Below are 11,937 nucleotides of genomic sequence, written 5' to 3' on the forward strand. Positions count from 1 at the left end.
AATCCAACGTTTGTCAGAAGTGGGATTCGAACCCACGCCTCCAGGAGAGACTGCGACCTGAACGCAGCGCCTTAGACCGCTCGGCCATCCTGACAACAGAACTGGGGTTGTTTGGTACTCCAAAGAAATCCGAAAAGACAGTTCATTGCTACCCTGGCCATCAGTGATTGATGCGTGAAGTATGGGATGTCTCAGGCAAAAAAAGAGCTTGTTGATTAAGCCACTACACATCTGTCAGCTGGTATTGGTGTTCTTCTGCCCTTTGCTGGCAACACATCAATTCATGGAGCTTTAACATATGCATTCATTTTTTCAGCAAACTCCAGAAAAAGAGTTCTTAGAGTAACCAGTATCCAATTATTGCATTACATTAATTGAACCACGTTTTCACGGTGTTTACTCCACCTTCATTTCACTGAAAGAAGAAGAGCAGGAGGAGGAAGAAGAGACCTATCTTCTTGACCTAAATGCCTAAAAGACATACAGGCCTGGATGTCCCACAATTTCTTTTTTTTTTATTATTACAATGTTTGAGAAAAAATGGTCAAATGGTTTCCAAAAGTAAAACAAAAAGACAGTGAAGTGAAGTTACACTATTACATATTATGAGTAGGTTACACAAAACAATACACAATGAGCTACGTACAACACACTGTCCATGCAGAGAAAGATAAATCATAACAGATTATATTTTTACAGTTATAACAAATTTTTGTGTTATGTAAGGAATATAATGTTGGGATGTTCTGCTGATGAAAACCAGGAGATGAGGTAAAAAGTCTAAAAATAACTTTCAATACCTTTCAAGAAGTGTTGTTATTTTATGTTTTTTCTTGGGGACAGTGTTTTTGACCTTTACTCTCTCTCTCTCTGTGTGTGTGTGTGTGTGTGTGTGTGTGTGTGTTTAAAACTAACACTGGATTGAGCTAACACAACGTGCTACATGGCCGTTTTAGTGAGGTTAGCGGGGTTAAAGGTCATGATCTCCAAGTGAATAAGACTCTTCAACTCTCCAACATTGATCTCCAAATGATTTCTCAAATAAGTCGTCAGAAGGCGGCCAGTCGGACTCGCTCTTTGGGTCAGGATATTCAGCCAGGAGGGGGGTGGGACAGCCTCTGCTTAGCTGTCAGCCTTTTCTCTGGATTCAGCAGCAACATCCCCTCCAGCAGCTCCAAAGAATTTTTTTTCCGTGGATGAAAACACTTCTCTGAAATTCTTCTTCTTTTGTGGACGAAGGCTTTGTACATATGACTGTTCATCTTTACTTTGCATTCTCTGAATCAGTAAGGGGTTTGATGTCCCTGTCAGCTTGAGGATCTTCTTCAGCTGATCAATACAGTCATGTCCCGGGAAAAGCACCTGGCCAGTAATCATCTCAGCCAGAATATGACTGGCTGTAGTGCATCCAGTTGAATATGATCTCGGGTGCTCTGTAGCAGTGTCACAACATAACCAGTCATTTCATTCTCTGTCTCACCAGGGCAAAATCTGGGATCTTTAATTAACAGTTCTTATTCCCAGCAAGGTTACTGGGCTTCAGATCCTGATGAATGACCCCTGCAGAATGAATATACTCGAGTCATCTCAAAATCTGATAGAACAGTTATGTGATGACACAATTAGTTAATCTCCTCTTCTTCATAATGTGGCCCAGATCCTGGGCTACGAAGGGCATTACCATATAACAACCAAAACAAGCACGACTAAGCCTGCTCTCACACATCCCCGGCTTGAATGTTTCGTACATGCACACGAGGTCGCAACAAGCTGTGACAAGCAACAGAGAATTGTGAATCTTGCTTCCCAACTCACAAGGTTTGGAATTTGTCCAGCATGGAGTCAGGTGTGAAGACGTCAAGGAGGCAGATCACGTTGCTTTGCAGGTATTGCGCTCTTAATTTATTTAAGTTCACTGTTGTGATCAATTCCGCACAGACACACTTCCCTTGAATTTCTTTGTTCATAATATTTGAGCTCCTGCTATGCAGTCTTTTGTTAACAAGTGCTTTTTAACCAAGTTAATGCTTACAATTGGTTTATATTGATTGAAAGAAGTAAATCAACTAATGTATGGTCGACTTAAAAAACCTACTTTGGGCTTCTACAAATACTTGACACAAGTGCTGATTTCTCATGACTTGTTTTGAATTGTTAAATCATCCAAAACCACTGTAACAGTCTTTAAACAACATGATGTGACACATTATCCACAGCTGAACTCAAACCAAACCTGCCTCCTTTATCTTTGCACCAGCGTCCTGTGCTATTTAAGTCTACAGTATAAGTGATACTTGTGGAAACATCTCCCACGATGCAATGAGCCATCTGTTACCCTATCTGCAATCGGGCCCCAATCCAGATTGTCTCCCACAGCCCGCCAACCTGCACGGAGGCAGTGTTCAGTGTTTTCCTGTGATGGTGGGAGTGAGTGATGACTTGTTAAATGGCTCGTCAGAGGCTACTGAGCTGCTTTTACAGTTCCCTGTGAAGCTGTGCTTAGGATCTGAACCCCAAAGCTGACAGGCATGAACTGGTTTATCTGGTTATGCTCGCTCAGTTTCAGCTCTCATTTCTTCATTTTCATGCTCAGTTTTGCTAAAACATGAGCTGCCATATTTGGTATTTCATAAATAGCTCACAGAGCACAGTCTCACCTTAATTGGCTGTGATCTGCCAACGAACGACGTCTGGTGGTCCCAGCACCGCACAGAAGACACCAAGCAAAACTGTTTAGCGCAATGATCCCACGATGGTGGAACGAGCTACCTGACTCTCACCTGACTCTCTCCCAATATTCAAAAAACTGCTGAAAACAGAACTCTTACACATCTTCCTATGCACTTAAATCTCTTTTAAAAAATAAATAAATAAATAAAAATCCTTTCTGCTCTTTCTCGCACTTGCATCTCGTGATCTGTGAACACTTTTCTGATAGGACTTTGCTTTGGTGTTTTCTCCTTGACTTAGATTTTTGCTGCCTTGTACCTCAGCTGCAAGTCGCTCTGGATAAAAGCGTTAAATGATAAATGCTAAATGACTAAATGTAAATGTAAATGTCTCACTGCTGCATCATTACATGTAAATTTCCTGAGCTGTCAGTGATGCTGAGAAAAGCCCAGAGCAGGTGCATCGGAAGCATAGCCAAGCTAAGAAAAGAAAGAAGGATGACACGATTTTAAGGAACTATAAAGTCACACTTGCATGTGAACATCTTAAGATGGAATTATTCTTCTGCATGTATGCATATACATTGGTGGTTCATGCTTGGATACTGTGTTTGGACATGTTTCTTTTATTTTTGTGTTTCTATTTGTGTCCACAAGAGGGCATTATTGCATTTATCAAACCTCAAATTTGTTGAATAGTTTTTTCATTTTCAGCCAATTAACGATAAAATGTATAGGACCACTAACAGGAGTAGAGAGCACAAAATTTCAATGACAAGAGAACCTATGTGAAGCCTCTGGAGTTCCCTTGTTTTCTGCAGTTATTGATCAGATGAAGTTTGATGACATGGTAAACTACAATGTCTTGTCTTTTGTTGTCATTAAATAAACCTATAAATATTTACAGGAGGTAACAGGAAGTAATTTCAAAGACCAAATGGTAAATAGTTAAATATTTTAATTTTCATTAATCAAATAGTTTGTGTCTCATGTGAAATATTGTTTGCTATGAAACAACATTTCCAGATCCTTTTTTTTAAATGTTCCTTTTTGGAAGCAAAAATTCATAAGAGTGGGACCCTTTTGTGTTCTAATAACAATACAGCATTTTAGTGGCAACATATTTTATTTGAATGACAACTAAAAACACAGTGAAAATTAAATGAATACAATAAAAACTGAATAAAGAAGCAGTACAACAATAGTATATTAAACAAAATATATAAATATCCTAGAACATCTAGAAAGTAAGAACTGATATGTTTCTTCTTCTTCTATTCTGTTCCAAATCCTGACATTATCCAGTAAGCTTGTTCAACGCACAAAATGTTGTTGAGATTTTGGATGTGTGCAGTCCACAATTACCCCTAATTCTCTTGTCTACATAGGTTTGCCTCAACGTTTATGTGCATCAACCAAGAAGTATAATTCCGCCTTTACTTACATGAATATCAAAGGGTCTTTGGATTGTTAAAATTTTGTCCTTTGTGGTTTAGTTGACATAGTTTTCTTTTCACAACAATGACACTATTGTTAATATTGTGAGAAAACATTGGCCTTATAAAGACTAGCTTGGAGGCAACAACGCAGTGAGAATAGGGAAAACATTCCAGGACAAAGGGGACCAAAGGGTGGTGGTGCAGAACACAGCAGAACTAAGATAAAAGAGCAACTAAACACCACCAATTATGCACACAAAATATGAGTGATAGGAAAGATTTCCCCAGGAGTACCTTAAATCACAAAAAAAACAACACAAAACTCATGAAACAGTCAACAACAGATTTATGTGGATGGGTTTTGATAAGGGTTGTAGCAAACATTGTATGGAATGTCATGTTGCATTTTCCAATCTGCGTGCCTTGATTTTTGGATGAGAGAAAACCAGCTTTAACAAACTTTTGCCCAGGCCTCCCTTTCAAAACAACATCAGCATCAAGAGATTTGTAAGTGTGATCTGAATAGCAGAATAACAGGCAGGTGGATGAACAGACTAACAGACAATCAAACATACAGCTACATAAGCAATATTTATTAACTAGGAATCACAGCTGGAATGCTGGCCCAAAAATCAGAAGAAAAGAAAACACAATATAAAAAACAAATGAATGTCCAAAAACTAAAGCTATCAGAACATAAAATCAGATAACTGGTTCATTAGGTAATGAAGTTAATCCAATAAGACAAAACTTTTAAATATCTCTACTGCTAAAGAAAACCTGGCTATGTGAAATCCTGAGTAACACAGGAATGATGCAACCCTATCACAGGTAAAAAGATGAACTGAATGGCCGGACTGACAAGCAGCCAGGGACGATGCTAACTAGCACACAGGTAAGTGGAATAATGACTACTAGAAGCCGGAATACAGGTAGGTATGTGCAACAACAGATCACTAGATTACTGAGCTCCACTTCCTGAATACTCAATGGGCTGATTAGGAATCAGGTAAGTGTGAGATGACAGAGCAACTAATCTTACATCTATAACATAAAGGAAACTAAAGCTTGCATGGGGGTGGGTGGACAGTGAACTACTGGTAATTTATAAACACCGATAACATGTGTCTGGTGTGATCAGATTGAGATACAGTAATAATAAAATGGTCTGCACTTATATAGTGCTTTTCTACCTATTCACACTCAAAGCGCTTTACACTGCTTCCTATTCACCCATTCACACACACACACACAGAGGAAGGATTCTGGCCAATACTCACCAGGAGAACTTAAGATGGGCTAAACACTTTGACATGTGACCAGAGGAGGTAGGGATTGAACCAACAACTCAGAGATTGGTGGAGGACCACGCTACCTTCCTGAGCCACAGTCGCCCCCTAATCCAAAGAGGCCAGTAGATGACAGACAAATTGACCAAACTAGAAGGTGCTGCCAGAAAAAATGGTCAAGACGAAGAAGGTGAACGGTGAGCAGGAGTTAAATACCAACAGCAACTGATCGAATTAGTGATAACAGGGAAGAGGGGGCAGGTGATTGAGGGGAGAGAGAGCAAGGACATGCCAGAGAGTGTGTGAACAGGATGGGGGCATCAGAAAGATCTGACTCTATATTTATGAATATACAACAAAACTCATTGGGTCTTGACTGCTGCAATGTCCTGCTGATGGGAGCTACTGGCAGCACAGTTAAGCCTCTACATATGATCCAAAAAGCAACAGGACATCTCATTATCGATCAGCAAAAAAAGGACACGTCTCTTCAGGTCGCACTGACCTCATCAGGTTCAAAGCTCTTACTCTCACCTGGTCAACTCAACAGCACCTACCTACCTAAACTCTCATACAGGTCTACAATCCTCTGTGAATAACCTGTGTCCGATGGTCCCTTCACCACACAGCAAAAGATCTCAACTCTGAACGTTCAGCAGCCTCACTACCAATATTCAAACAATTTTTGAAGATGGATGAAACTTAGACTGTATACTTAAAAATACACTTAAAAAAGAAAAAAAAAACAGTATCATCCCTCAGTAAATGTTAAGATATTCAATACTCAATCTAACAACCCATAAACACCACAAACAACTGCTAATAAATAAAGATTTAAAGCATTGCAGAAATGTTGAGAAGACTTTAACCTGGTGGTGTAATTAGAAGAGAACCCAGGAGCTCACCAAAGTCAGTAGGACCATACATTTAATTCCAATCCATGCAATCGCTGATTTTCCTATACATCTCTTGAGATTTTTAACGCTAAGTGTTGTAAATGAACTGTTTCAGGTAGTGAAAGCATCACCTGAGAGAAAAATTAATTTGGAGCTGCATTGTTGTACTGCTAAGAAATTTCTTTTTCTTGGAGGAAGCAGATAAATCTGACAGATAGAGCTGCCTCTTCAGGCTATGGAACGATTACACAGTCACAATCAAAGAACTTCAACAAGCAGCTAAAAGCTTTGCAGAGCCTGCAATTAATCCAAAATGCTGGTTTGGCAAGAGAGATCATATTTCACCTTGATTAGCTTCTCTCCACTGGCTTCCCATTAAAAGTACAATAGAATTTAAAACCCTTCTTCTTACATATAAAGCTCTAAACTGTCAAGCTCCATCATATCTACAAGATCTCCTAGTACCATATCTACAGTAACCTTCCTCTTTGATAAAGCTTATAGTCACTTATTGTCATACTGCTATAGGCTTACACTGCTGGGGGACCAACCTCGTGATCCACTGAGCCACTTTCCTCCTCTCTTCCCTCTCTCCTCTCACCCCATATTTATCTGTCTGTCATGACCGTGACTCCGCTCCTTGTTGTCCTGGTGAGCATCACAGTCTCTTCCCTCCGCTCTGATCTCCCTGTCTCTCCCTCCCCACTGCGCTGTCTATCAGCCAAGATTCCCTACACCTGTTACCTCCCTTTCTTAAACCCTGGTCCCCTGTTGTACTCCGCCAGACTATCTTCCTGTTTTCCCCGAGTGATCAGTCTCCGTGTTTACCTAAGGTTTCTATGTGTAAATTATTTCTCTGTTACCTGCTCAGCCGATGTCTTTGAAGATTTGTTGTGTTTTTTCTATCCAAGTATGTTTGTTTTTTTGTCATGTTGATACTTCGAGGAATTCCTGCTCATGGACAGTGTACCTCAGATGCCCTGCTGGCTTTCAGAGCAGTAAGTGACTTTACGTTTCAAGTTTTGACTTAAGCACCGTGGATTATTCGTAGAAGAGGAGTTTTGGGCAAGCCAGAAGATAAGAGTTATTTTTGTTGATACTTTCTGTTGATTTGATACTTTGTATGTTTAGTTGTTACTTTGTTAGATTTCTGCTGTATTTTTCTCCCTGGGTTTTTTCCCGGACGTCCTTAGTTGTCCCACACCTTTTGGGCTCCACATCACCACCACCGCTCTGCACTCTGGCAAAGTAAGATTCTAGTTACGCCCCAATCTTTCCCCGTGTCGTAGATGGTTTTGCTCACCTCTGTTTTCTCTTCCCCCCCTCAGATTGCTCTACCGCTTCCTGGCCATCTCCTTCACTCACTCCTGCCCCGAGTCACCACCCCGGCTACCCCATCCATTACTCGTTCTCTTAATAAATTAACATTGCCTCCCACTCCTCTGTGTTCTGCTCCTTTTGGGTCCTGCTGATTTCTAATCCTGATAATGTCACATTTATTTGTTGCGTTTGTTACCCCTTTCTTTTCTCTCTTCACTTTCCACTCACCCCAACCGGTCAAATCAGATGACATTTACATTTAGTCATTTTGCAGACGCTTTTATCCAAAGCGACTTACAAGTGTGGTACAAGGCAGCAAAAATCGAAGTCAAGGAGAAAACATCAAAGTAAAGTCCTATCAGAAAAGTGTTCACAGATCACTAGATGCAAGTGCGAGAAAGAGCAGAAAGGAATTTTTTTTTTTTAAGAGATTTAAGTGCATAGGAAGATGCGGAACAGTTCTGTTTTCAGCACGTTTCTGAATATTGGTAGACAGTCAGGTGAGCGTGCAGAGTTTGGTAGCTCGTTCCACCATTTTGGGATCATTGCGCTAAACAGTTTTGCTTGGTGTCTTCTGTGCGCTGCTGGGACCACCAGATGTCATTCGTTGGCAGATCACAGCGGGCGGGAATGATTGTAGACTTGAGTGAGTTGAGGTAAGTGGGAGCTGTCGATTTAACCACCCTGTGAGCAAGAGACAGAGCTTTGAACCTGATGCGAGCAGCTACAGGAAGCCAGAGTAGAGAAACAATGACCGCCCACCCTGAGCCTGGTTCTGCTGAAGGTTTCTTCTGATAAAGGGAGTATTTCCTCTCCACTGTTGCCTTGGGCATGCTCAAGGGGTAATTGTTGGGGTCTCTATACATCTTTATAGTCTTGACTTTATTCTGTAAAGTGCCTTGACATTACTTTGTTGTGAATTGGCACTACATAAAAAATAAAGTTGAGTTCAAGTCCTCCATGGTGTGTATAGTGGCATAGTCAGTATTTTTCTCTACAGTAAGTCAGAGCTTCAGTCTAGTTCTTCTCCTCATAAAGTGGTACCAACATTCAGCATTTGATGAGACACCACACAGCCCTGTAGTGACAGACAGGCAAGTTTATTAGTTCTGGGATAAAAATCACTTAAAACAGTTTGACTTTGACAATTACACATGTAGTCAGGTGTGTCATGGTTTCTGTATGGATGTACATAAAATAACTTACAGATGCAAAGTATTATTTGGTATCATTTTACTTGTCAATTCAGGTAAAGTTTCTTCAAGGCAGTGAAACTATTTTCTATTCTTGCTTTTTTAAAATCACAGTCTAAGATATAAGGGTTTTGTCTAAAGACCCAAGTTAGGAGACAGCAACCATGGAGGACAGAAAGGACACTATTAGGTGTCCTTTTAGTGTCCTCAACACACACTCATCACAATTAATTTCACCATCATTTATTTATTTATTTATATTATTCTTTACTTAACCGCACTGCACTGTTTAACTGCTGTTTTTTGCACATTCCACTGCACTTGCACTGCATACATGCTGGACATTTAACTGCACTATACTGTTTACATGCTACTTTTTGCACCTTTAGCACACTTGACTGTACTGTACTGTAAAATCGAAGTATACAATAGGTTTACTGGTCGGCACTGTCTTAGGTTTTGTGTCCTGTCCTGTGTTATTTTGTGTTTTCTGTCTACACTGTCTGTACTGTTTTTCATTTGCACTAGGTTGCACTCGACATAGCTTGTGTTGTTTTGTAGCACCTTGGTTCTGGAGGAACGTTATCTCGTTTTCACTGTGTTACTGTGTTACTGTGTAACACTGTGTATAGACGAAATGCCATTAAAAGCCAATTGACTTGACTTGAGGTGGCAACAGACTAAATAAAAACAGTGAAAAGAGACCCCAACCCTCTAAAGAACACAATACACAAGGGCTACAGAACATAAAGAATAGAAAGCAACTCTATATACAGAAATGGGGAAACCTAGGGAACAAGAAAATGGGTGCATGAACTAAAACGAGAAACTAACAATAGTGCCATGGACAACAGAAACAAAAATACTACAGGACTGATTTGGAATGGTTGCTAACCATGATCTAGAGGTGTGCTTGTACAGAGACTGATCAAAAATGAATAATAAATCAAACAGTGCAAATATACAGAGGCAGGTAGAGCAGGAATAAAAGACTAAAGTGAGTACTTTTTCAGAAGCTGACATGCAGACTAAAGTAACTAAAGACCAAATACTTAAGTAACCAATTAATGACCACACCACAGAAGAATCAAAAAACCCAATACTAACCAGAGGCAGATAGGCAAAAATAAAAGCTGGGAAACAGGAAGCAGGGCTGGGGAAAACAGGGTGAGTGGAAATGAGAGTTTAGGGCGGGATTGAAGGGAAGAGAGGAAGAGACAGAAGTAGAGGCAGAGAGGATGATTGCAGGTCTAAGAATTGAAAAAGGGGTAGGAACCCTTTCTTATGGGGGAGAGTGTGATGGCCTAAGCCAGATCTAGGTTCTGTCTTTGTCCACGTATGGTTGGCTGTGTTTTTCCTTGTTTTCCAGGAAGCCAGTGGGTGAGTTTTAGGCAGTCCTTACCACTGTGTAACTTGGATTGAGTTCTTATAAAGGAGGCCTTAAAGATCGGCTCAGTCTCTTCCCTTGCATGGCAGCCACCGCCATCGGTGAGAGAGTGTGTGTGTGTGAATGGGTGAATGGGAATCAATATTGTAAAGCAACTCAACTCAACCTCTCCAAGACCGAAGTCCTTGTCTTCCCAGCCAGACCTTCGACACAACACAACATCAGCATCAGCATTGGATCAACAGTGATTGTCCCCACTAAATCGGCCAAAAATCTGGGGGTCATCATCCACGACCAACTGAGCTTAAAAGACCACATCTCCTCAGTCTCTAGGGCAGCAGATTTGCTCTCTACAACATCAGGAAGATCAGACCCTACATCACGGAATATACAACCCAACTCATTGTACAGGCGCTGGTCATATCTTATCTTGATTACTGCAACGCTTTGTTGATGGGGTTACCGATATCCACAATCAAACCCTTGCAGATGATCCAAAATGCAGCAGCTCGCCTCATTTTTCATCAGCCAAAAAAGACCCATGTCACACCACTCTTTAGATCTCTACCAAACTCTGCACGCTCAACAGACTCTCTCCCAATACTCAAAAGGGAAAGGGAAAGCTCCAAATGTGACATGTGCAATCAACACTGTCCCCAGGTCTCAAATTCTAAGTCAAAACTGCCTCAAATTTTAAGACATCAAAGCTCAACCCCCCAAAAATTCTGCTCAGCAATCAACCAGTTCTACATACAACCAACCAATTGTCGTTACAAGCAACAAAGAAACTCCACGAACCATGTGGCCTTCCAGAACTTGTACTACCCAAACTAAAACAAACCAAGATGTACTTGTTGTAAGCAAAACAAAATCACTATATATTCAAGGAGAAAACGCTAAAGATACACTATGAAATAGAAACACATATTGAGTAGTAACACAAACAATTCCAAAAATAATTTCAAATCAAGTATTAAGAAACTTACCAGAAAACAATTGTAGTATAGTACAGGAAAGCCCCTATTTTCTCACAACCTGGCTCAACAGTATGCAACAAAGGTTCAACACATTCAACACAAGGTTCAATTCAAGTAACTCAACATATTTTAATTGAGTACTTAAAATTGGAGTTATGTTTGTAAAGCATATCAGTGTTGTATGCAATGTTAGATTGAAAGTCATGTAGACAAAAGAGAGAACTCAGCAAGCAGGCCCAGGGTAGGAGACTGAGCTGATCTTTATACCTCCATTAAAAAGGGACCTCAACCCAATTAATAAATGTGTACAGCATGCCTAAATCTCAGCTCCACCCACTGGCTTTCTGGAAAACAAGGAAAAACACAGCCAACCATACGTGGACAAAGACAGAACCCAGATCTGGCTTAGGCCCTCACACTCTCCCCCATAAGACAGGGTTCCTACCCCGAACTTTACTACCATTGTATTTTTAGTTGCAACAAATTAACAGTTGAACAGGGTACTCTGGCTTTAATCGGGTACATAAACTCAGGGCAACTTAACACAGTAATTAATAGAGCTTACCTCAGACAATCTTCCCACACACCGACAACTTAAAACTCCTGATTCTCCCACCTCAGCAACCTTTGTGCCTGGGAGCAATTTAAGAGGACAAGAACAGACTACAAAAAAAAAAAAAAAAAAAAAAAAACAGACAAAAAGTGTTAATAACAATGATAGTAAGCATTATATAGGTGCACAGGAAACTGCATCTGCCATGAGGTTA

At 40.4% G+C, this 11,937-nt stretch overlaps 1 non-coding gene and 1 pseudogene across 1 annotated transcript; both read right to left on the minus strand.

The window, feature by feature from the left end:
* Nucleotides 1-11: 11 nt before the first annotated feature.
* Nucleotides 12-94, minus strand: trnal-cag (transfer RNA leucine (anticodon CAG)). The gene has a single exon. It is a non-coding gene; the product is annotated as a tRNA-Leu (tRNA).
* An 845-nt stretch (nt 95-939) lies between these two features.
* LOC137108589 (mitogen-activated protein kinase 14-like) lies at nt 940-1,699 on the minus strand (annotated as a pseudogene).
* Nucleotides 1,700-11,937: the final 10,238 nt, after the last annotated feature.

Source organism: Channa argus, chromosome 2, assembly GCF_033026475.1.
Source record: "Channa argus isolate prfri chromosome 2, Channa argus male v1.0, whole genome shotgun sequence".
Taxonomy (NCBI): domain Eukaryota; kingdom Metazoa; phylum Chordata; class Actinopteri; order Anabantiformes; family Channidae; genus Channa; species Channa argus.